This window comes from Microtus ochrogaster, chromosome 1, assembly GCF_000317375.1.
Source record: "Microtus ochrogaster isolate Prairie Vole_2 chromosome 1, MicOch1.0, whole genome shotgun sequence".
Classification (NCBI taxonomy): Eukaryota; Metazoa; Chordata; class Mammalia; order Rodentia; family Cricetidae; genus Microtus; species Microtus ochrogaster.
The window spans coordinates 86433231-86455743 of NC_022009.1; positions in this window are offsets into that span (position 1 = coordinate 86433231).

The following is a 22513-nucleotide window of genomic DNA, read 5'->3' on the forward strand; positions in this document are numbered from 1 at the left end:
GCATATTTGTAGGAACTAACTTAATTACATTAATTTATATGGGAAACCATAGTTTAAAATGTGTCACCATTCCCCAGTTTGGGTTCCTGGACTATATAAACAAGGACAACCTGTGGTAATAATATGCATGTTTACATTCCTTCTTTCTACAATCTTGGTCATATATGTGACTATCCTGTTTCATGTATATGCTTAAAGTCCCCACAATGGTGGATTGATTATTCCCTGGAATTATAAACCCCATAAGCCTTTAATTTCTTACAGTTGTATTTGTTATGGTATTTATTTGAGCAACAGAAAAGAAAAACAAGAAACTATTAATTTCATAGTTTCTGGCATGACCTTTCATAGTCTTGTTAGTGCACTGCAATCAGCTAAAGAACATTAACTTTTTTATTGATTTTATGTCATTCATTTCTATTAATGTGGAATTCAAAATTTATATATTACTTTGATCAAAGCAAAAGAAGAAACACAGACACATATACATTCAGTGAAAATTTAACACACAGAATAACAATGATCTGGTGGAAATGAAGAAAGTAATGTTTATGACAGGCTAGGAAATATGATATGAGATCTTAAAATCTTTCTCCAATTAGAACAAATATTTGAAAATAAAATACTAATAATGGAGAATAAATGTTGTATCAAGAAATTCTTCAAATGAACTCTAGACTATATATAAATAGGTGCTACAAGAATAAATAATGCAGATGATAAAAGGCAAATGTGAGACCACTTTAGACTCATTATCATTTCAGATTTATTTCTCAAAATTACCCTCTTTAAGGTTTTGTAATTCAAACCATTTTGTTTTAGTGGTGCTTATTGCTATTATTATTTGAAACTTCTAATGCACACTGCATTCTGGGTTATGGGTCTTCTCTTATCCATCTGCCTATTTGTGTATGTTCATCTGTGATTCATTTTAGGTCTATCTTTAGGACCCCTCACCTCTGAAAAGCATTGCTATTATTCTCCTGCTCATCTTCTAGATGTGAGTTATGATTGGTGTCCCTAATGACAGGTCATAGCTAAAAATTTGAATCAGATCATCTGCCAATTAGAAATCGTCTTTCACAATTTTAATACCACATATATTTCTGATGTGGGATTCCCCTCTGTATACTGTGAATGTGTTTTGTTACCACTGGTTAAGAAATAAAGCTACTTTGACTTAAAGCAGGGTAGAATAAAGCAAGGCAGGAATTCTAAGCAGAGATAGAGAAGAAAGTAGTTGGAGTCAAGGAGATACCATGTAGCTGGTGAAGGAGACAGACCCACTGGAAACTTACTGATAAACCACAAGCCTCAGGTAAAATATAAAATGATAGTAATGGGGGATTCAGATGCTGTTTCCCTTCTCAAACAGAGGACATTAATCTGTGAGTCTACCTTTAAATAAATAACCCTCTAATATACTCAATTTTGAGCTAGTGTGGGATTTCTTTTAAGTGTCCTTCTTCATCTGGTACCCCAAGTGGGTTAAGACTACACACCTAATGGATGGACAGTCTGAGGGCATAAGCAGTCCACAGCACAGAAAGTCTTCCAACCCTGCCCATTTGGGTTGCTTTTACCTAAGTAGACTTTTGTAAAACCCTCTCCACAGCAGAGCTAAATGTGTGCAGCAACTTGAAAATTTCCCAAGCTCGCAAGCATTTCCTCCCCCACTGCTGGGTGGCATTTCTTGTGCAGCTTCTGTTTTGTGTTCCCTGCCAGTGAATTCTGAGCTTCTTGCTTCGTGTATGAAATTGATTTTACTGCTTTTAATTTGTCAAACAAAGCAAATTTCTCAGTATTTAGCCAGTACCAAGGCAGGAAACTAAAGTGGCTCAGGATCATTCCTGTCACCACTGGTTGCATGGCTGCTAGATGCAACTTTGCAACTGTGACACCTGATGGAAAATAAAGATTATTACACCAAAAACAATTTACTGGATCTCCTAACAGGTAATTAATAAATCAATTTGGCAGACTACATTAACACTGAAACTTTTAGTAACTCTTTTGCTAATACTATGGATTGTATTCTGCAAGGCTTATATAGTTATGGTGATACATGCATTTACTGGATATTGGGACTCAGTTTTTTTCTTCATATTATGTCCTTAAGAAAGAATGAGGTACTTTTAGAAATTATATAGTCTTTACAGACTATTAATGTACATCTAGTTGACAGGATTAATAACATTGAAAATCAAAAGTTACCTGAAAAAATAATACTATTGAAAAGGGTAACATTAATTTGACAGACAGAATTGAATCTATGTCTAAGGGTACTAAGAAATTATCTGAAAGAATTCATACTTTTGAATTTGACAATCAAAAATTGTTAAAAATGTTATGATAGGTGAGCAGATAGAGTATCTCTCCAGGATTTCAATCTGTACACTACACAAATAATGTCCAAAGATGAGGTGTTATCTTTAAAAGAGAAATTTCAGACTTCGGAATCTCATGAGCAAAATGAGGACCAGAGGCTAGGTGCCTCAATGAAATTATTAGAAATATATACAGGCCAGGAGATTCAGGCTTTACAAAAGATAAAAAGTAAAAAGATTTGAAATGATTGGGAAAATTTTTGGAGCTGATGAACAGGGAAAGAAGGTACAAGAACAGCATTCAACATCACCAGTAGCTGTCAGAGATGACTTACCCAGGGCTTTAGCTTCCGACACTGTAATCTACTCTGAAAAAGAATCAAGTTCTAAAGGCCCAAAGGATCCAAAAAAGATGGATAGATAGATATAGGAATGAATGAACTAAAAGAAAATAAGCAAACTGTCATAACTTATGGCTTGCATTCTGCATTTGTTAGGGAGATTATAACGATATGGGTTTCTAGCATTAAGAAAAACACATAATTGGCTTCAGTTAGTTTCAGTAGTACTGGATGATGGGCCCCATTTGATGTTTAAGTGTTATTTTAGAGAAGAAGCTAAAATTTTAGAACATCTGGGAAAAGCAAAAGGACTTGAGACTTCCCAAGATCAAATTCTTGGTGAGGGCACTTAGGTTGACCCACAGATTTAACATCTTTACAATGAAAAAATCTTGTCCCTATGCCACAAACTAGCCTTAAATGTTTGGTGTAGGATTCAAGAACCAAGAAAACGAGATAAATCATATATCAGGGTTAAACAGGGCCAGAGAGAACCCTTTACTGACTTTTTACAAAGATTAGCTAAGGCTGTACAAATAGGAGTAAGAGACCTACATGCTAGATGAGTATTTATTGAATCTCTGGCTTTTGAAAATGCCAGCTTAGAATGCAAAAAAAGTTACTTGGGCCTTTGAGAGTTAGATCAGCACCTATGGATGAATGGATACTGCATAAAATTAATATTGAGACATTTGATTATAATACTGAATCTTGGGTAGGAGAAGCATTTTCCAAAGGGATGAGGAGACATCAAAATGCCAAATGATTTACTTGTGGTAGAACAGGACATCTGAGAAGAGATTGTGGACAAGGAATTTCTAGGAATAATATTTCCTCTGGGAATGGCCAGAATAGGAGGACTTAGCCTTCAGGCATATGTAGGAGGTATGGCAAATGCCAATATTGGACCAATGAATGCAGGTCAACAAAAGACAGACAAGGAAACCCAATACCATTGGGAAACTCCTTGAAGGGCCTCTCATAGACCCCCAAAACAAAAGTGGTTCAGTCATTCCTAGTCACTGTGGAGGACATGTCTCACCAGGAATGTTTAAAAAAAAAACATACTGTTCTGGATAATGGAATAAACAAGGAGAATAAGTAAAATATTCCAATAGGAAATATACATTATATATGCTAACAGACTTCTGTAAATGATCAAAGACCAAAGCTGAGTGCATATAAATAATATTGTAATTGTTCATTGATAGTCACAGGTGCAGATATGAGTATCAATACTCCAGAATTTTGACATCCAAATTGGCCTTTTCAAGAGTTCAATTACTAGGAATTGGAACCATATCTCAAGTTAAACAAAACATGAGATGGGTTAACTGCATATGGCCAGAAGGTCCGAGAGAGAAGCTGAGGCCATATGTGGCTAATATTGCAGTAAATTTGTGGGGTTGTGACCTGCTGCAGCAATGGAATACCCAGAATAATATTCCTACAGTCACTGAAACTCATAATTCTGGGAAAGATATTATAAGTTACTATACAGAAAGGCCACCAGCCATTCAGGCTGTATAAAAACACAAAGCAAATAGCAAACCTTTAGAGATACCAACAGTCCTACCTTTAAAATAGTTAGCTGAGAAACCAATATGGGTTAAATAATGGCCTCTGACAGAAGAAAAGCTTCAGTCTTTAGTACAGCTGGTACAATAACAACTAGATGGTCTCCATATTGAAGAATTAACCAGCCCTTGAAATTATCCTGTATTTTTTGTTAAAAATAAATCTGGTAAATGGAGAATGGTGACAGATCTAAGAGCTCTCAATAAGGTAATTCAACCTATGGACCCTCTACAATCTGGAATTCCTCTGCCTTCTCTATTACCAAAAGGATGGCCTCTTATAGTTATTGATTTGAAAGATTGTTTCTTCTCTATACATCTACTAGAAAGGATAGAGAAAATTCAACTTAACAGTGCTGATGTGGGAAGGCCATTTGTCAATCTCATTGGTTAATCAATAAAGAAAACTGCTTGGTCTAATAGGTCAGAAAATTAGATAGATGGAGGAGACAGAACAGAATGCTGGGAAGAAGGGAAGTAAGCCAGACACCATGACTCTCCTCTCTGGTCAGACACCATGGTTCCAGCCGCCAGGTCAGACATGCTGAATCTTTCCCGGTAAGACACCACCTCATGGTGCTACACAGATTAGTAGAAATGGGTTAAGCAAGGTATGAGAATTAGCCAAGAAGAGGCTAAATATAATGGGCCAGGCAGTGTTTATATGAATACAGTTTGTGTGTTGTTATTTCGGGTGTAAAGCTAGCCGTGCCAAAACTGGGCGGGACAAAAAGCAGGCCTGCTCACCTCATCTCTACACAGTGCCTAGTTACAATAATTCTTATCCTAATAGGAGATATCAATGGACTATTCTTTTACATGGAATGCTCAATAGCCCCAGTACCAATACTTTGCCAATCAGCCATTGGAAATGGTATGTAAAAAATTCTCTAAATCTATAATTTACCATTACATGAATCATATTTTGCTTTCTGATGCAAACAAGGATATTTTAGAAGAAAATTTGAAGAAGTAAAAAAAAGAACATTTGACAAAATGGGAATTACAAATTGCTCCTGAAAAAAATACAGAGTGGAGATTCTGTCATTTACCTATGTTATAAAATGTTTACAGAAAATTGGAACACAAAAGACTCTAATTAGGAGAGACCAGTTATAGACTCTTAATGACTTTCAAAGATTTATAGGAGACAGTTTCAGTTTATGGCCACCTTTGGCCATAGTTATTAGATTAAGAGTTAAACAAAGAGATATTACAGGAGGCACATGTGGACAGGATGAATCCAAATCTTAATTGTATTCTAGTCATATTACCTTCCAGAATTTCTCCTACAGGAATTTTAATCCAGAGGAACAATCTTAGAGTGAATCTTTTTACCACATAAACCAAGTAAAAAATTAAAAACTTATGTGGAAAATGCCTCTGAATTGATTTTAAAATATAAATTGAGACATTGTCAGTTAGTAATTATAGACCTAGCAGAGATTATTGCTCCTTTTACTTCTCATGAAATGAAAAAGTTATGGAAAGACAATGATCCATAGCAAAGTGCTTGTGCTTTTTTGGGCGGGTAAAATTAATAGCAACTATCCCAAAAGTGATAGACTTTACCTTATAAAGAAAACTTTTTGGATTCTTCACAGAATTGTAAATAATGCTTCAATAACTGAAGCAGCCTGTACATTCTATAGTGATACAAATAAATTAGGGAAGGCAAGTTACAAATCAGAAGAATTAGGTAAGGTAGAACAAAGCACTTATAATTCTGTCCAGAAGGCAGAATTATATATTCTTCTCATGGTGCTAAAGGATTTTAAAGAACCTCTTAATATAGTTACTGATTTATAGTATGTAGAAAGAGTTGTTTTGCATATTAAAACTGATGAATTTATACCAGATGAATTTATATGTTCAAGATATAATCAGGAATAGGCTTTGTCCCATATACATAACACATATTCAATCTCATACAGGTGTACCAGGTCTTCTAGCACAAGATAATACAGAAATTGATCAATTATTGACTGGAAATGTATTGAAGACCTCAGAATTTCATAAAAAAAAAACAACATGTCAATAGAAAAGAAAGAGTTTTCTAGTACATGGCAACATGCTAAAGAGTTTATAAAGAGAAGTCCTACTTGTTCTTTCTATAACCAAGCACTGCTACCTGCAAGGAGTAACCCAAAGGCTACTCAAAGGAATGAAATGTAGTAGGTGGACGTGTTGCACTTTGCAGAATTTGGAAAATTAAAACAAATACACAACACCATTGACACTTATTCAGGCTTTCAGTGGGTAACTGCTTTAAGCTCAGAAAAAGCTAATTCAGTAGTCACACATTTATTAGGAGTTATGGCCATCATGGGTATACCTGCACAAATAAAGACAGAAAATGGTCCATCTAAGAAAATAAAATAGTTTTTTGTGTATTATAATATAATGCATATTACAAGTATTCAAACAATCCTACAGGCCAGGCAGTTACAGAAAGACTAAATCAAACTATAAAGGCTATGTTAATCAAACAGAAAAAGATGGAAAATACATCCAGAAACAGATTACATAATGCTTTACTAACTTTGAATTTTCTTAACACTAATGATAAAGGGAAACAAGATGAGAGAGACATTGGATATTAGAATAGTTTTTTTTATTTCAAGCATGTGTTGTCCTCACAATGGAAGCCAGGAGATGTGCTGCATTGGGAAAGGAGTTTTGCTTCTGTTTCAACAGGAGTTGAAAAGTGATGGATACCTTCTGAATTAATAAAGATTTGTTTTTCAAAAGAAAATCTCTTGAGAAAGAGAAATGATGGCTCATTCATAGAGGTGGCAACCAATCAGGTGGTAAGGAAACCTCATAAGGCTTGGAACATGGTTCTGTTCTTCTTTTTGCAGGACAACTCATCTTCAAAATGTTAAGAGATCCTGGACATCTAGATGCTGAAAGAGGAAAATATAACTATCCAGATAGTATCACCTAGCAAAGAGAATTATCATTTTTGAGGATAAGTCATCTGAGGGTAAGAATCTCTGAATACTAATTAAAATAATAAAAATGACTCTCTTAAAAATCAAAGCTGGTTTTGGAGTTGGACACTGACTCTGTCCTTCTCTAAATCCAAACATTTTGGTAAAATAAAAATTCATAGTTTCTGTCTCATGTTAGGATCCATGGTATGGAATGAAAATAAAACAGATTTTAAAAATTACTTTTTTCATAACTATTTTTGACTCTATCATTCCTTTTATTGAATATATACTTTCAATATTTCCACAATGAACAATAAATTTTCTTGCAGTAAACTTTGACATTTCCAAGAAGAAGATGCGTCCCCACAACAATAACTCTACCTGGTTGATATGATGTCAAGATGCTGATAGTGCTACTATAAGACCTGTTTTGGGTAGCAGTTGCTCAAGAAGGTTCCAGCTTGGTTAGCTGAAATGATACACTTTTTACAATGTTCTGGCCAGAACTCCAAATAGGAACCTTATAAAAATCTTACTGAATACTCAGAGACTATTTGCAATTAATCCAGACAGTAATCTTGGAACTTAACCATCATTTTACTTTCACAGGGAATAGAAAGAACATCGCCCACATGCCTACTGGAAGTAATTCTAGAAGATGAAGTCTCCTCTTCCAGCAAAGTTTGTCTTCAGGGACAGGGTTAATTGGTATAGTGATGGGCCTTGGAAGGGAGGAAATTATGTATCTCAGGGCTCTCTTTGAATAAAAAAAGGGAAGATGAATTGTATGAGATAATAGATTAATGTGAGCTCACTCACACTAATAATAGTGAGTAATAGGGTGAATACTTTTGAGCTAATATTTATAGACAGTTTACATTGGTATAGATTCTTGTATCTGATACAAACTTAAATTATTTTGAAAATGTTCCTATTTTCATCCACAATATTTGTATATCTAGGCAAATTTATTTTGTCATATTGTATGCATGCATGCTTCTAACTCTGCTTAAAACTTTTTTGTATATTGATACAATTCAAGGATATATTTATCATATTGCAATGTACATTTATACCTCTGATTAAGATACTTGTACATTTTGTCAACATTGTTTGCATTTTGAGGTCACTGCCCTCATTTGTTTCACAGTTGTTTATTGTATAATACTCTAAAGCCTTAGTCTTTAAGTTATATGGCTATTAAGAATTATACATCAACAGTCATCCATGTTTATCATACTTATAGTTAGACTTATCAGGTTCTTTAGAAACATACAGATTGTATTCTGCATAGATAGGTAATCTTCAACCAGTTCAAAGAACTATAGAATATGGCATTTAAATAACAGGGCTCTATTGAAGTGAAACATGATTGCTCCTGGCAGCACTGATCTATTCCCAAAGGAATGTTGAGCACCAAAGATACTCCACTTGGAGCTTGTTTTCTTATTGGCACAACAGGCCTTTGGGCAAGGAACTGCCCATGCATCAACCACTGACAAAATGCATGATGTCTGGACAGGACAAGCAGGATACAAGAAAAAAGACTCAAATCTTGCCAAGACGTGGTAAGATGGTTTTGAAAAATTTCTTGCTGCTGAAAATGGTCTGTCAGTTACTCTAAGCCTTACCCAAGTTGGTTTCTCCAACATTGAAGTTGAGACTTTGGGTGATTGCCCATGTAGCCAGTTGTCTCTGTCATTGTTGCACACTTTGGAAGGTGTTTGATTACATTTTCTGCTTACTCAAGTAATATTATTTCCCTTCTTAGATCTTCAATGGGGTTGAAGATTATTTATTTATTTATTTATTTATTATTTATTTATTTTTATTATTATTATTATTTTTTTTGGTTTTTCGAGACAGGGTTTCTCTGTGGCTTTGGAGCCTGTCCTGGAACTAGCTCTGTAGACCAGGAGGGTCTCGAACTCACAGAGATCCGCCTGCCTCTGCCTCCTGAGTGCTGGGATTAAAGGCGTGCGCCACCGCCACCTGGCCAATAGGGTTGAAGATTAGATATTTGTAGTTACTTTCCTCTAATAACTTAGCCAAGTTATTTATTATACAAGATATAAACTCATTAGAATAGGATAATTATTGAAACATTTATCACATGTTTATTGCTTCATACATTTGTTCTTATTGTATATAATTTGTATTAGGCTTAGAACTCTCTTATTTAAACAAAAAAAGGGGTGCTGTAGTTCCTACTACTAGTAGCCTTTACGTTATCTGCCCACTTGGACATGGTAACTTACTATTTATGCCAATGTAAAGCACACAACCAACTTCTTTTCCCACTGCAGGGTTTGGTTGCTGTTTCCTGTTCCAGCAGAAGATTTTGATCTGTAAGTTTATCCCTAAATAAATAACCGTCTATTATTCTCAATTCCGAGCTAGTATGAGATTTCTTTTAAGTGTCCTTCTTCAGTTTGCTAGGATATTTTGAGTCTTATAGCCAGCAGGTGGCTCAGGCACTGACCCAGAGGTCATGTTTAAACAACAGTGGCAAAACCAGATTTTACTCTTGTTGTTCTATCACCTTCTCCTCTAGCTGGAAATAACACCCCTTTACATCACTCTTTGTTCCATATGTACCACTGTCACCTCCCAAGGTTGTAGACTAAGGAAGGGCAACCAGGTCAGAATTGGTTTTGGTGCCTGTTTTATCAAAACGTATTACTGTCCTCTTTCTTTACTTTTCCCCCCAGAGAATCTATTTTAAAACCTTCAAACATTAAAAAGAAAACCTAATTTTTTTTCTCATTCCTCAGGACAATAGTTCCCTAGCCAGTGCCTATCCTTTCTCAGGAAATCTATCTTGAGCCTTTCCAAAGATTCACTTTTTCTTTTCTTTTCCCTTTTTTTTCTTCTCTTTTCTTTTTTTTCTTTTCTTCTCTAAAAGGAAAATGTTTCAATGAGTCCCAGAAACCTCTGTGCTCTTCTTCTGGTTGTTGTTTCCCCTTTGGAAGGACAATACCACATACTACTGTCCATAAACAAAGTGACTTTGTGAGACTAGAGATACATATAAGAGACAAACACATGTTTTTCTGTTTCTTTTCAACTTCAAATACATATCACCCCACCACACTGCTTTTGTATTCACCATTGCAATATGTCACCACTTAAACACAATCCTCTTCCTTTTTCAACTGATTTGAAGCCACCCTCATTATTCCCACATTCATGTGTACAACTTTTTATAATCCCCTTTCTCTGAGTGGGACGTGAACCTGTTTTCTAATATAGTATGACAAAAATGACCAGCTATAATTCCTAGTACTATAGCATTGCATATGAACTGTTGCTAACAGGCTCCCTTTAGTATCTCTCCTTGAAGCATGAAGAAAGAATTGTCCACAAAAGATACCTAATTAGGTAAGTAATGTTTCATGACTGTAGATGCTGGTTAAAGACTCAACTCTAGCTTGCTTATAGATTTCAATATTTTTAACAATTTGTCTGAGCCATTCCTAGAATTCTGACTTGTGAGATAATGAATAGATGTTACCCTTCAACTGAAAGACTGAATTGTTATACAGCATAGAAGATCAACAATTCAACTTAAAAAAAATGACTTTCCTGAAATACGATAATGTAACCAGAAGCCTGTGAGTCTGGTTTCACTGTTTCTGTTTGTTTTCTCCTGGTGATGAACTGACCTGATGAACTGATATACAGAAAGCTCTGTGTATATCCATACTTCAGTTTCCATATTGATGGCACATGTTCTACTTGAAATGCCTACCTTTTTCCTTTTTCTGGTAAGAAACCATGTGCGCTTTAAAGCCACATATGAAGACCACCCCATTCTATCCCTGAAAGTACATACTCTGTAGTGCTATTTCTAGGTTAATGAAATAACTTTCTTCCTTTGTGTTCTCAAAACAATTTTTTTCTGTATAGAATCCTTAAAGTGATGACCATGCTAATCAGAGTTCATTTTAGTGTGTTTCTTTCCTCCTCCTGTGTTACAATGGACACTAGACACTACTGGTCTTAAAATCTTTAGAATCTGGAATTGTGGTTTGAAATACATCTCTCATTCCATAAATATTTTTGAAATCAAATCAAAATGCTTTATTTTAACCAATGTAGGGTGTTTTAATGTTTGTCATATGATAGACACAATAATTTTTAAATGAATATTCTGCACTTGATCCTTCACATTCCTAACAACAGTACCTAGGTTGGCACGGAATCATTATAAAAGGGAGTGACTTCAGTGAGATAGGGACAATTCAGGCTACAGAAAATTATCTAATGGGGTTTTTATAACATTAAAGACTAACATTTCCACTATATAATCACATGATGCTTATAGAAAAGTTGAGTAAGTACTTGTAATCATAACATTAGAATATAAGGTAACAAGCTGACTAAAAATCTGTAGAGGGATTTGCATAATTATATTCCTTAGAAGAAGTATGTGTTTCAAAAATTAAACTAAAGAAATAAAAAGCTTAATTCCAATTAGTCACACAACTTAGGTCTCAAGAGATTTACTAAGTACATTTGGGTTAATAATAAAGAAGCCTTAGAATGACTTAGAATATAAAAGTGTGGTACAGCAAAGAACGTGCAAATGAAATTAAAGGACATGACTGCAATCATAACAGTGTATTGAAATGCTAGATATAATATTTAATATCATGGAAAAAACAAAAGTCAATGGACTTGAACCATAGGTGTTTAACTTCTCCAAGTTTATGAAGTCTTTTATTGACAGTAGAATAAAAGAATAGTGTCATCAATATTTGTCTTGAGTATTTAAAGTACTCTTAAATCAAAGATTGAAAATATTTTTTAAACATTGAGGTAGAGTAGGAAAACTCCCCCAAACATTGATATTGTTCCTTCTCCAAAGTTTTAGTCATGCCTTTCTCTTGAATTTTTTTGAAAGTCCAGTTTTTCCAATATAACACACACACACACACACACACATACTCTCCAAAATAACAATAATATATATTCATACACATACAACTTTTTATACAATGATAAAATTAATGTAGTTGTATATAAATATCAAAGTGAGCAGAAATTACATAAAAAAGTTCAGATGAGGATTGTGAAGTTAGGTCACAATGATGTTGTAAATGTATCTCACTTAGAAAAGTTTTGGAGGCACATGCCTGTAAACACAGTAGAAGGAATGTAGATCCAGGAGGATCAGAAGTTTAAGGTTACACCGTGATGCACAATGACATCGAGACTACCTTCGTTGCATGAAACCCTATTTCAAACAAATAGAAATAAAGGAGGATGAGAAAAAGAAGGGAAGGATAATTTGATTTCTAACTTTTAATAACCATCCACTAATTATTTTCAATATAAAATAATCTAACATTCTGGTGTGCAGGATGTACTTCAAAGTCACTCTCTCTCTCTCTCTCTCTCTCTCTCTCTCTCTCTCTCTCTCTCTCTCTCATATTCCATTTTTGAGGAAAACTGAACTGACACCAATGGCCTGTTGATTCTGTCCATTGAATTCCCATTAATCTTAGTGGCTGAGCTATCTTTGCCTCCGTCTACTTCTTTTTTGTCTGAGAACTATTGAAAAGAGTTTGAAAAATGCTCTTATATGGCATTTTCCCCTGACTGAAAGTGCTTGTAAAAATCTAAGCTAAATTTTACTGCTATCAATTTCATGGCTTTAGCAGGTGACTGTAAAAAGAGTGAATGTCTCAAGTACTTTCCTTCTTAGGTCTGTTTCTTCCCACTGAACTTGTGATATTTTATAAAAAGCATACAACACAAGGAACAACAAAGGACCTCTGAATGCAGCACAATTTGACAGTGGAGTACAATTCTCATTTGAACTAGCGACCAAGCCACGGCAATTCTGTGAAAGCAAGGAAGCCTTTGGTTAACATCAAACACAACAAAATAACACCAGAGGTGTGGATTCTTCTGCTTTTTTTATTCTTCAAAGAAAAGGAGATATGGAGAACAATCATCACTTTAAGTCAGGTTTTTATTTTAAAAAATAGCACAGACTCTAGGTTGTATTATTTATCCATATAATTATTTTTTTAACTAGAAAAGGAATTAGCATTCCCCTCCTCAAAATGTGTAAGACATTAATGTTGACCATTGGTGCACTATTGTAGTTGAAATGCAAAATTATTTGTCAAATTTTTATTAATTAAATGATGCCATTATATTCAGATAACTTTCTCCCATTTTTGTTTCTTTTAAGACAATCTCTTGTACTTTAGCCCAGTCTTGACTGGAACTCATCATATTATCTTGAATTTAGGACAACCCTCTTCTATGTATCAAGAAGTGTAAACAGATTAGACCAAAGTATAACATTAAGTATAATAAATGTAGTTGTGACCTCAGAGTAAGACCCCACCCAGATAAGATTTCAACTTGTGAAAAGGAATTTAAAAAGTAGTGAAAAGTAATTAATTAAATCAAAGATTATAACTGAGTGTAGTTGTACACACCTTCAATTCTAGAACTCAAGAGACAGAGGCAGGAAGATCTCTGAATTCAAGACCTGCTCTTCTCTACAGAGAGATTTCCAGGACAATGAGGCTTAGGCATTGAAGGATGTTGCAAAATGCCATTTTAAAGTGCATTACTTTTGCTTATGATCCATTTGTTTAACTCTGTGTAACTGTGCTACTCTGCCTGACTAAAACACCTGATGGTCTAATAAAGAGCTGAATGACCAATAGCAATGTAGGAGAGAGAAACAGGCAGGGCTGTCAGGCAGAAAGGAAAAATATGAGGAGAAATCTGGGAGAAAAATATCTGAGAAGAGGAGGGAGACTTTGGGGGCCAGCCTCCCAACCACCCAGCTACAGAGTCAGTCACGGATTAAGAAGGAAAGAAAAGGTATACAGAAACAGAAAATGAGGCCTGAGTCCAAAAATAGATGAGATAATTAAAGTTTTAAAAGGCTGTTAAGAGACAGGCCAGGCTAAGACCAAACATATATTAAATATGGAGGTGCAGAGATTGGAGTTTGTCTGTTCATTTTCTGTCTTGCTTTGGTCCAATATTTTCTTACTATGCTCCCTTTCTTCCATTTTGGACTAGTAACATATATCCTGTGCTATTGTATTTTGGAAGTATATGACCTGTTTTTTTTTTCATTTTAATAATCCAGGAGGTTATAGTTATAGTTAAGAAATTGCAATGTGCATCATAGACTTTGAACACTTTTAAAAGTTTTGAGACATTGAGACTGTGAACAGACTATCAGTAATTTTGAAGTTATACTAAATTCATTTTGCATTATGATATCACTACGAGACTTTGGAAGACAGGGAGTGAAATGTGGTAGCTTGAATGAAAATTGCTCCCATAACATCATAAGGAGTAGCATTATTTAAAAGAATTAGGATATGTGGCCTTGTAGTAGGTATGACCTTGGGTGAGGAAGGAAGTATGCCACTGAGGGATGAGGATGAATCAAATCATCAAGCCAGGCCCAGAGAAGTATTAGTGAAGTATAGGCAGCTACTTGTTTTTGAGACATAGCAATATTCTAATCAATTTTAAGCCTGATAGTTTGGCAGACTCTCAAATAATCACTTTATACTTTTGCATATATAAGTTCTTGACTTGTTAGTAACTTGATTGGAATTAGCCTTTGTATTATAACAGGTCTATTATAGGCTATTTTAAGTCTATAACCTTTCTTCTATCCAAGTCAAGTATATTAATTTGCTGTCCATTGTCCCATTAAAATGATTGAGAACCTAACAATTTTTAATTTTTTATGGAAATATAGTGTACCTTCTAATTGAATAATATAGTTCAGCTGATTTAAAACAAAAAATACATTTAAACACTTTCACTCAAGGTAGTGATTCCTAAATACCAAAATAAGTAATCTAGATATAAAATGTTGCATAGCTTTCTTGTTAGGCACATGAAAGTAGACATTTGCATTATAGTTCTAGCTAGAGTATAGCCATAGTAGAACAGGAAATCATACAATGTGTTTAGAAATGACAAAAGCAATTAGTAATTTAGCTTTCTTTTTCTGTTTCTCTTTCATGATTCTTTTATGTGCAAATGTAAAAACATTTTATTGCTTGAAAACTGTTTTAGGTGACTAGTTACATAAAAAAAAGGTCTTAAGACATGTCATTAAATAATAGCACTTTATTTGTTATGTGGTTATTTTTCCCAAATTTTTGAGTGGTTATTAATGAATTAATTAGAACAGAACTGGTCAACAGAGAACCTTAGGGGATTAAATGGAAGCACAAGAAAGCTTCAGGAGGCCATTACTCTCCTAGAAGAGATATAATCATCCACCAATTGCTTGGAGATAATTTGCTCATGGGTCTGAGGGTAAACCCAAACCCCTGTTCCTGTAAGTTCCCTCAAAAATGCATTGTTTTATAACATTTTGCTTCAATGTTTTCTCTTTTTTTGTTTTATCATTGATTGCTCTTGGTACTTGTAGCAAAATTAAAAGCAAAAAGTGAGAACACTGTATACTTAAGCTGAATTTTCCTAAAAGCATATATTTAAACAAAAAGTTAATCTTCAAGAGAAATGAGAGTTATTCTCACATAATAAAGAATTTTTCATGAATTAAAAATGCTACATAGAAACTACATGGGACAGTATGCCTAGAGATATCGCTCAAATGTTAAGCTATTCTTCCAGAGCACCTAGATTTGATTCCTCACACCCATCAGCAGTTCACAAAGATCTAACACCTGTTTCAGGCTATCTGGTGGACTCTTCTGTCTTCTGAAGGCACTGAACACATGTGGCTCACAAACATACATACAGGTGACAAACCCATTCACATAAAATAAATAATAATTATATTATTTTTAAAAATAAATCACATAGGTAAGCAGTATCCCTAACAATGATACTAGTTAGTCAGATAGGGTTGGTACCTGAGACCTATAGTCCCAACACTTGAGAAGATACCCAGAAGCTCATAGTCAGTCTGGACTATATAATGGATTCAAATTCATAACATTTGACTATTTAACTAATCCACCATGCATGGTGAATTTCAATAAGAGAAATTTTGCTAGATTTGGTGTGGGTGATCTCTAACAAAATTGTGAGATTACTGAAACTAAAAACATACAGATTGGTTGAAAAAAATCATGTGATATCTGAATTGTCAAATTAGGGCTTACTTGTTTCTGAAAATGTCATAAAACTATGCAGTTTCTTATTTGGGAGTAGAATAAAGATATATAGCCTTTCCTGACAATACTTCATCCATAATAGATGAAGATATTTTAATTATTTATGTAATTGCAGGTATATTGACAACAGTAAAGTTCTTTTACAATGCATCAGATGAGAGGCCTATATTTGAATTGAGGTGTTGTATGAGGAGAGCAGCAGGATGCTTCCACTGCCTGGCTAGCTTAACCCCCGAAATAATTACACAGAAACTGTATTCATTAAAATACTGCCTGGCCCATTATCTCCAGCCCCTTATTGGCGAACTCTCACGTATTAGTTTAACCTATCTCCATTAATGTGTATTACCACTTGACTGTTGCTTACCGGCATGAGTCTAACCAGTGTCCATCTCAGGCAGGACAGACATGGCATCTGCCACACTTCCCTTCTTCCCAGCATTCTGTTCTATCTACTCCACTTCACTAAGGGCTACCCTATGAAAAGGCCAAGGCAGTTTTCTTTATTCAACCAATGAAAGTAACACATAGAAAGAAGATCCTCCTACACCAATTCCCCTTTTTCTGTTTAAACAAAAAGGAAGGCTTTAACTTTAACATAGTAAAATTACATATAACAAAACAGTTATCAAGCAAGAATTACAGTCACAATATTTATATCTATTTTATCTTTTATCTTAACTAAGGAAAACTATAACTATCATTCTTCAACTTCATCAAAGACTCCAGAAGGATATAATATTACCTAAGTAAACAAGAACTGCTTTCATTGTGTCCCATAAATGATATGTTGTGTGATCATTTTCATTGAATTTTAGGAAGTCTTTAATTTCTCCCTTTATTTCTTTCTTGACCCATTGATGTTTCAGGTAAGTATTGTATAATTCTCATGTGTTTGTGGTCTTTCTGAAATTAGTGTTGCTGTTTAATTCTGATTTTAAGCCATGGTGATCCAATAAGATACATGATGTTATTTCATTTTTTTTTTTTTTTGTATCTGTTGAGGTGGTCAATTTTTGAGAAGGTTCTATGCGGTGCTGAGAAGAAGATATATTCTTTTATGTTTAGATGGGATGCTCTATAGTGCAGTGGTGCTGTCAGGGTTATGGTTCTAGTCACCCTGTTGGTTGCACTGTGTTCCTGGAGGTTACTTGGCACTTCCGGTGTTTGCTCTGCCATACCAGGGGATTGTTTAGGCTTGCTCCCACAGAGATTGCATGCTTGGAGCTCTTTCTGCTGAAGTTGCTGCCTTGGGACTGCTCTGGCAGATGTCCTGGCTCCAGCCTACTCCTTTGGAGGCTCCGGATTCATGCCTGGGAATACAGGGGTCTCTGGTTCCTGCCTGGTCTCAGAGGTCCCATACTCATGTACAGAACATCAGAGGTCCTGGCTCAGGCCTACTGCCATGGAGGTCCCAGACTCACATGGGTTTTTTTTCCTAAGTGGCTTATTCTCTTCTTTACAGTCAACTCACCCTAGAATTGCAAACTTTTTTTTTATTGAGAAAAGGAAAAAAAAAAAAAAAACAACCAAGTTTCCGCCTCCTCCCAGCCTCCCATTTCCCTCCCCCTCCTGCCACCCTTCTCCCCCTCCCCCCACCCTTCTCCCCCTCCCCCCACTCCTCTCCCCCTCCCTCTCCAGTCCAAAGAGCAGTCAGGGTGCCCTGCCCTGTGGAAAGTCCAAGGAACACCCCCCTCCGTCCATATCCAGGAAGGTGAACATCCAAACTGGCTAGGCTCCCACAAAGCCAGCACATTAAGTAGGATCAAGCCCCCGTGCCATTTTCCTTGGCTTCTCATCAGCCCTCATTGTTAGTCATGTTCAGAGAGTCCGGTTTTATCCCATGCTTTTTCAGTCACAGTCCAGCTGGCCTTGGTGAGCTCCCAATAGATCAGCCCCACTGTCTCAGTGGGTGGGTGCACCCCTCGTGGTCCCGACTTCTTTGCTCATGTTCTCCCTCCTTCTGCTCCTCAATAAATAAGTAGAAAAGTCTGCTTTTTAAGGAGGTCATGTCACATCACAATTTATGTTGTCAGTTGCAGAGATTTCTGTACTAGTCAGTGCACTCATCTATATTGTGCCTGCTGTGCCTCACATTCTCTCCTGTGGTGACCAGAGTGAAGAAAGAATGTGTGAAGGCTGTGGATATCTTTTCATGTTTGATTTTATGCACCCAAACACATGGCTACACATGCTCTTTAACACTGTTGTTGCAACCATAATTTCTATTCTTTTTAAAATTGTTTTTATTGAGCTACACATTTTTCTCCACTAACCTCCCTTCCCTCTCCTTTTCTACCCTCTCCTTTTGACCCCCATGCTCCAAATATACTCAGGAGATCTTGTCTTTTTTCCTTCCTATGTAGATCCATGTATTTCTCTCTTAGGGTCCTCTTTGTTTGGTAGGGGTTATGGACTGTAGGCTTTTTGTTGTTGTTATTGTTTTCCTTTTAAAAAGGCACTTATGAGTGGATACATATCATATTTGTCTTTCAGGTTCTGGGTTACATTATGCAATAGGGCTTTCACCAGATCCACCCATTTCCTACAAATTTCAAGATGTCATTATAGTTTTACTACTGTACAGCATTCTATTGTGTAAATGTACCATATTTTCTTTAACTATTCAGTTGAGGGAATTCTAGGTTGTTTCTAAGTTCTAGCTATTATGAAAAATGAATGCTCCTATGAACATGGTTCAGCACATGTCCTTGTGGTATGACTAAGCATTCTTTAGGTATATACACAACAGTGATATGGCTGGACTTTGAGGTTGATTGTTTACTTATTTTCTGAGAAATCACCATACTGATTTCCAAAGCAGATGTGCAAGTTTGAACTCCAACATCAATGGAAAAAGTATTCTTTTACCCCACATCCTCTCCAGCATAAGCTGTCATCAATGGTTTGGAGGTTGGTCATTTGGATAGGTGTAAGATAGAATCTCAGAGTTGTTTTGATTTGCATGTCTTTATTGTTTAAGGACATTGAACATTCCCTTAAATGTGTTTCAGCCATTTTAGATTCTTCTGTTGAGAGTTCTCTGTTTAGACCTGTATCTCATTTTTTATTGGATTATTTGTACTTCTGATGTTGTTTCTTGAATTCTTTGTATAATTTGGAGATCAGTCCTCTGTCAGATGTGGGGATCTTTTCCCAATCCGTAGATTACCATTTTGTCTTATTGATCATGTCCTTTGTTTTACAGAAGCTTGTAGGTTTCAGGAGATCCCGTTTATTAATTGTTGCTCTCAGTGTCTGTGCTACTTGGGTTACATCTGGGAAGTGGTCTCCTGTGCAAATCATTTAAGTATACTTCCCAATTATCTTCTGTGTGTTTTAGTGTGGTTGGTTTTATATTGAGGGTTTTGACCTATTTAAACTTGAGTTTTGTGCATGGCATTAGGTACAAATCTGTTTTCATTCTTCTACATGTTAAGGCAGCACCATTTGTTTAACATGCTTTCTTTTTTCAATTTTATATGTTTAGCTTCTTTGTCAAAAATTGGGTGTTCATACATGTGTGGATTGATATCTGGCCTTCAATTCAATGGAATAGTTACGTTCTTAATGCTATGTGTTGTTAGAGTGGACTTGTCTACTTGTTGACACTAAAATACAAGTGGTTTTACTATGTTTGGAAGTGACATAGTTAGGGTTTTCCCAACAACCTGCTGTTTCATGTCACTAGTCAATAAGGACATGCAAAAGGCAGCTCTTCTCTGCTCATCATCTGTCAATGAATTCCTTTCATACTAACTGCTTACGGGAGGTACTCATATGTGTTCAAGTAAAGGTACAGATAAACAAATTTCTTCTTCAGTACTTCTGGGTACCCTCTCATGTGAGCTCAGGATTCAGGTTGGCCTTATCCGTCTAGGAGCTGCGCTAGGAATGCTAACTATACTATGTTCTTTTCAAATTATTTAACTGTGTGTGGAAATTGTTAAAGTTTGAAAACATGCATAAAAATAAGGAAAAGATGTGACACTATTATTTCAGAATTACCTATATTCTTAGCCATAGCATATTATGTATACAATATGGTACTGTATACAGAGTGAAATGCAATTTACAGTATTAATCACCAAGATGACTCAGTTTCATTAAACATTATTGGGGCAATTGCACTGCACAACAGTGTAAGAACGACAAGCTTATCAACTGTGAATGACAACTGCTGTTGTGTTCTCAATGGAAGTCTGAGTGATTAGACTTGGTAGTTATTATGAAGAAGTAACAGTGTATAAAAAATAAAATCATTTTAATGACAGCATATATTGAGATCATTCTCATTCAATAAATTTGAATTATATTAAAATTGTTCATCAATAATATATTATTATATTTCCTAATATAAATTGTTGCTGTGATTTTTCAAAGATATGTACTTTATATTATTTAAAAAGATGTAGTTATTAATTGTCCAGCCTGCTTAATTGCATACATTTCAAAGTCCACTCTGGATGCCTGGCACACTATGTTCAAGGTTCTAATGATAAGTTGATATTTCAATTTATATTACACTTCAATCTGATCTTTACCAGTTTAAGCAGTTCCTATTTGGAATAGTATAGTTTGTTACATCCCATTTTTGTTTATTTAGTATTTCAGAAAAGTATTGCTTTCTACAAATTGGAAATTTTACTTTTGAAAAGAAATGAAAAAGAGTCATAGTCACCCCAGGGGCTTAAAAATTTCGGATAATTTACTCTTTATTAGACTGGCCTGAGACCAACTTTGTGAAGTATTTCCTTGACTGATGATTGATATGTGAAAACCCAATCCCCTGTGAATGTGCCACCCTTGAACAGGTAGTCCTGGAATGTATAAGAAATCAAAATGACCAAGGCAGGAGAGCAAGCCAGTAAGCAGCATAGCTCTGTGGTCTCTGCCTGAGTTACTGCCTTGAATTCTCTCCAACTGAAGTTCTTTCCTACCAGGAGACTCCAGTTTGTAATAAAACTGGAGAAACAAACCAACCATCACAGAACATCACATAGGTATAACTTAATACTGTGTGAACAATTGAAATGGAACATACTAAGTCATCACCTCCATGCCACAAGTACATATGTCCCAAATTGAACAGAAGGTTGTGTTGGAAAGAGGAAAAAAATAGTAAAGATGAGGAAATGGACTGTTGTGCAAGCAAATTTTCTTTCAACCCAGATGACCTGAATGTGAAGTTGCAACACCTATATAAAAATTTGTTTGTGGATACATGTACCTATTACTCCAGCATATAGGGCTAAAGAAAGGAGACTTGCTCACCATGCAACCTAGCTAAAAAATGGTGAGCCACAGGTTCAGTAAGAGATAGTCTCAAGAGAGAATACTAGACCTCAAGCTCTTCCACATGTGCTACCCACTCACACCCAAACACTGCCCCTTCTCAGGTGCACACACATACGAACACAGAAAGGACAAAAAGAGAAAACAGGAACAGCCTTTTCCATGGGGTTACTAAAATGTCAACTGGTAGTATTTCTTTTTTGAGTAAACATTTTGATTTTTACTCATAAATTACTTCTACATGTAAATTACTGAGCATGAAAAAAACATTCATAGCTTTCAGTCTTTACTCGAAAAAATGCATTATCTTAATAACTTCTTAAGTAGGCCTCCTGCCTCCTGTATGTTGCCATGCCATGCTGGTATCTGTTGCCAAAGGACAGCTTTATGTCTGTGGCCCAGGAGGCAATGGTGATGTCTATGGTCCAAGCTACCACTGGAGGCCTGTTGATGTCTGTGGTCCCTGTTGCCACCAGAGACCATATTAGTGCCTATGGTCTGTACTGCTACTTGAGATCATAATGATATTTGTGGTCATTTTATACCTGGGGGACAAACTGATGTCTGTGGCCTGGTCTTCCACCTGAGGCCATGTCGTTGCCTGTTATCCATGCTGTCCCCAAGGCAATGTTAATGTCCATGGTCCATGTTGCAGCTAGACACCATGTTGATGCATATGGCCTATGTGATGTTGATGTCTGTGGTCATGTTTCATCTGATGTGGGAGTGTCATATATCAATCTGTTGATTTCATTGGTTAAGGAATAAAGAAACTGCCTAGGCCCCTTGATAGGCCAACCCTTAGGTGGGTGGAGTAAACAGAACAGAAGGCTGGGAGAAAGAAGCTGAGTCAGAGAGTCGCCATGGTTCCCCCATTCCAGGCAGATG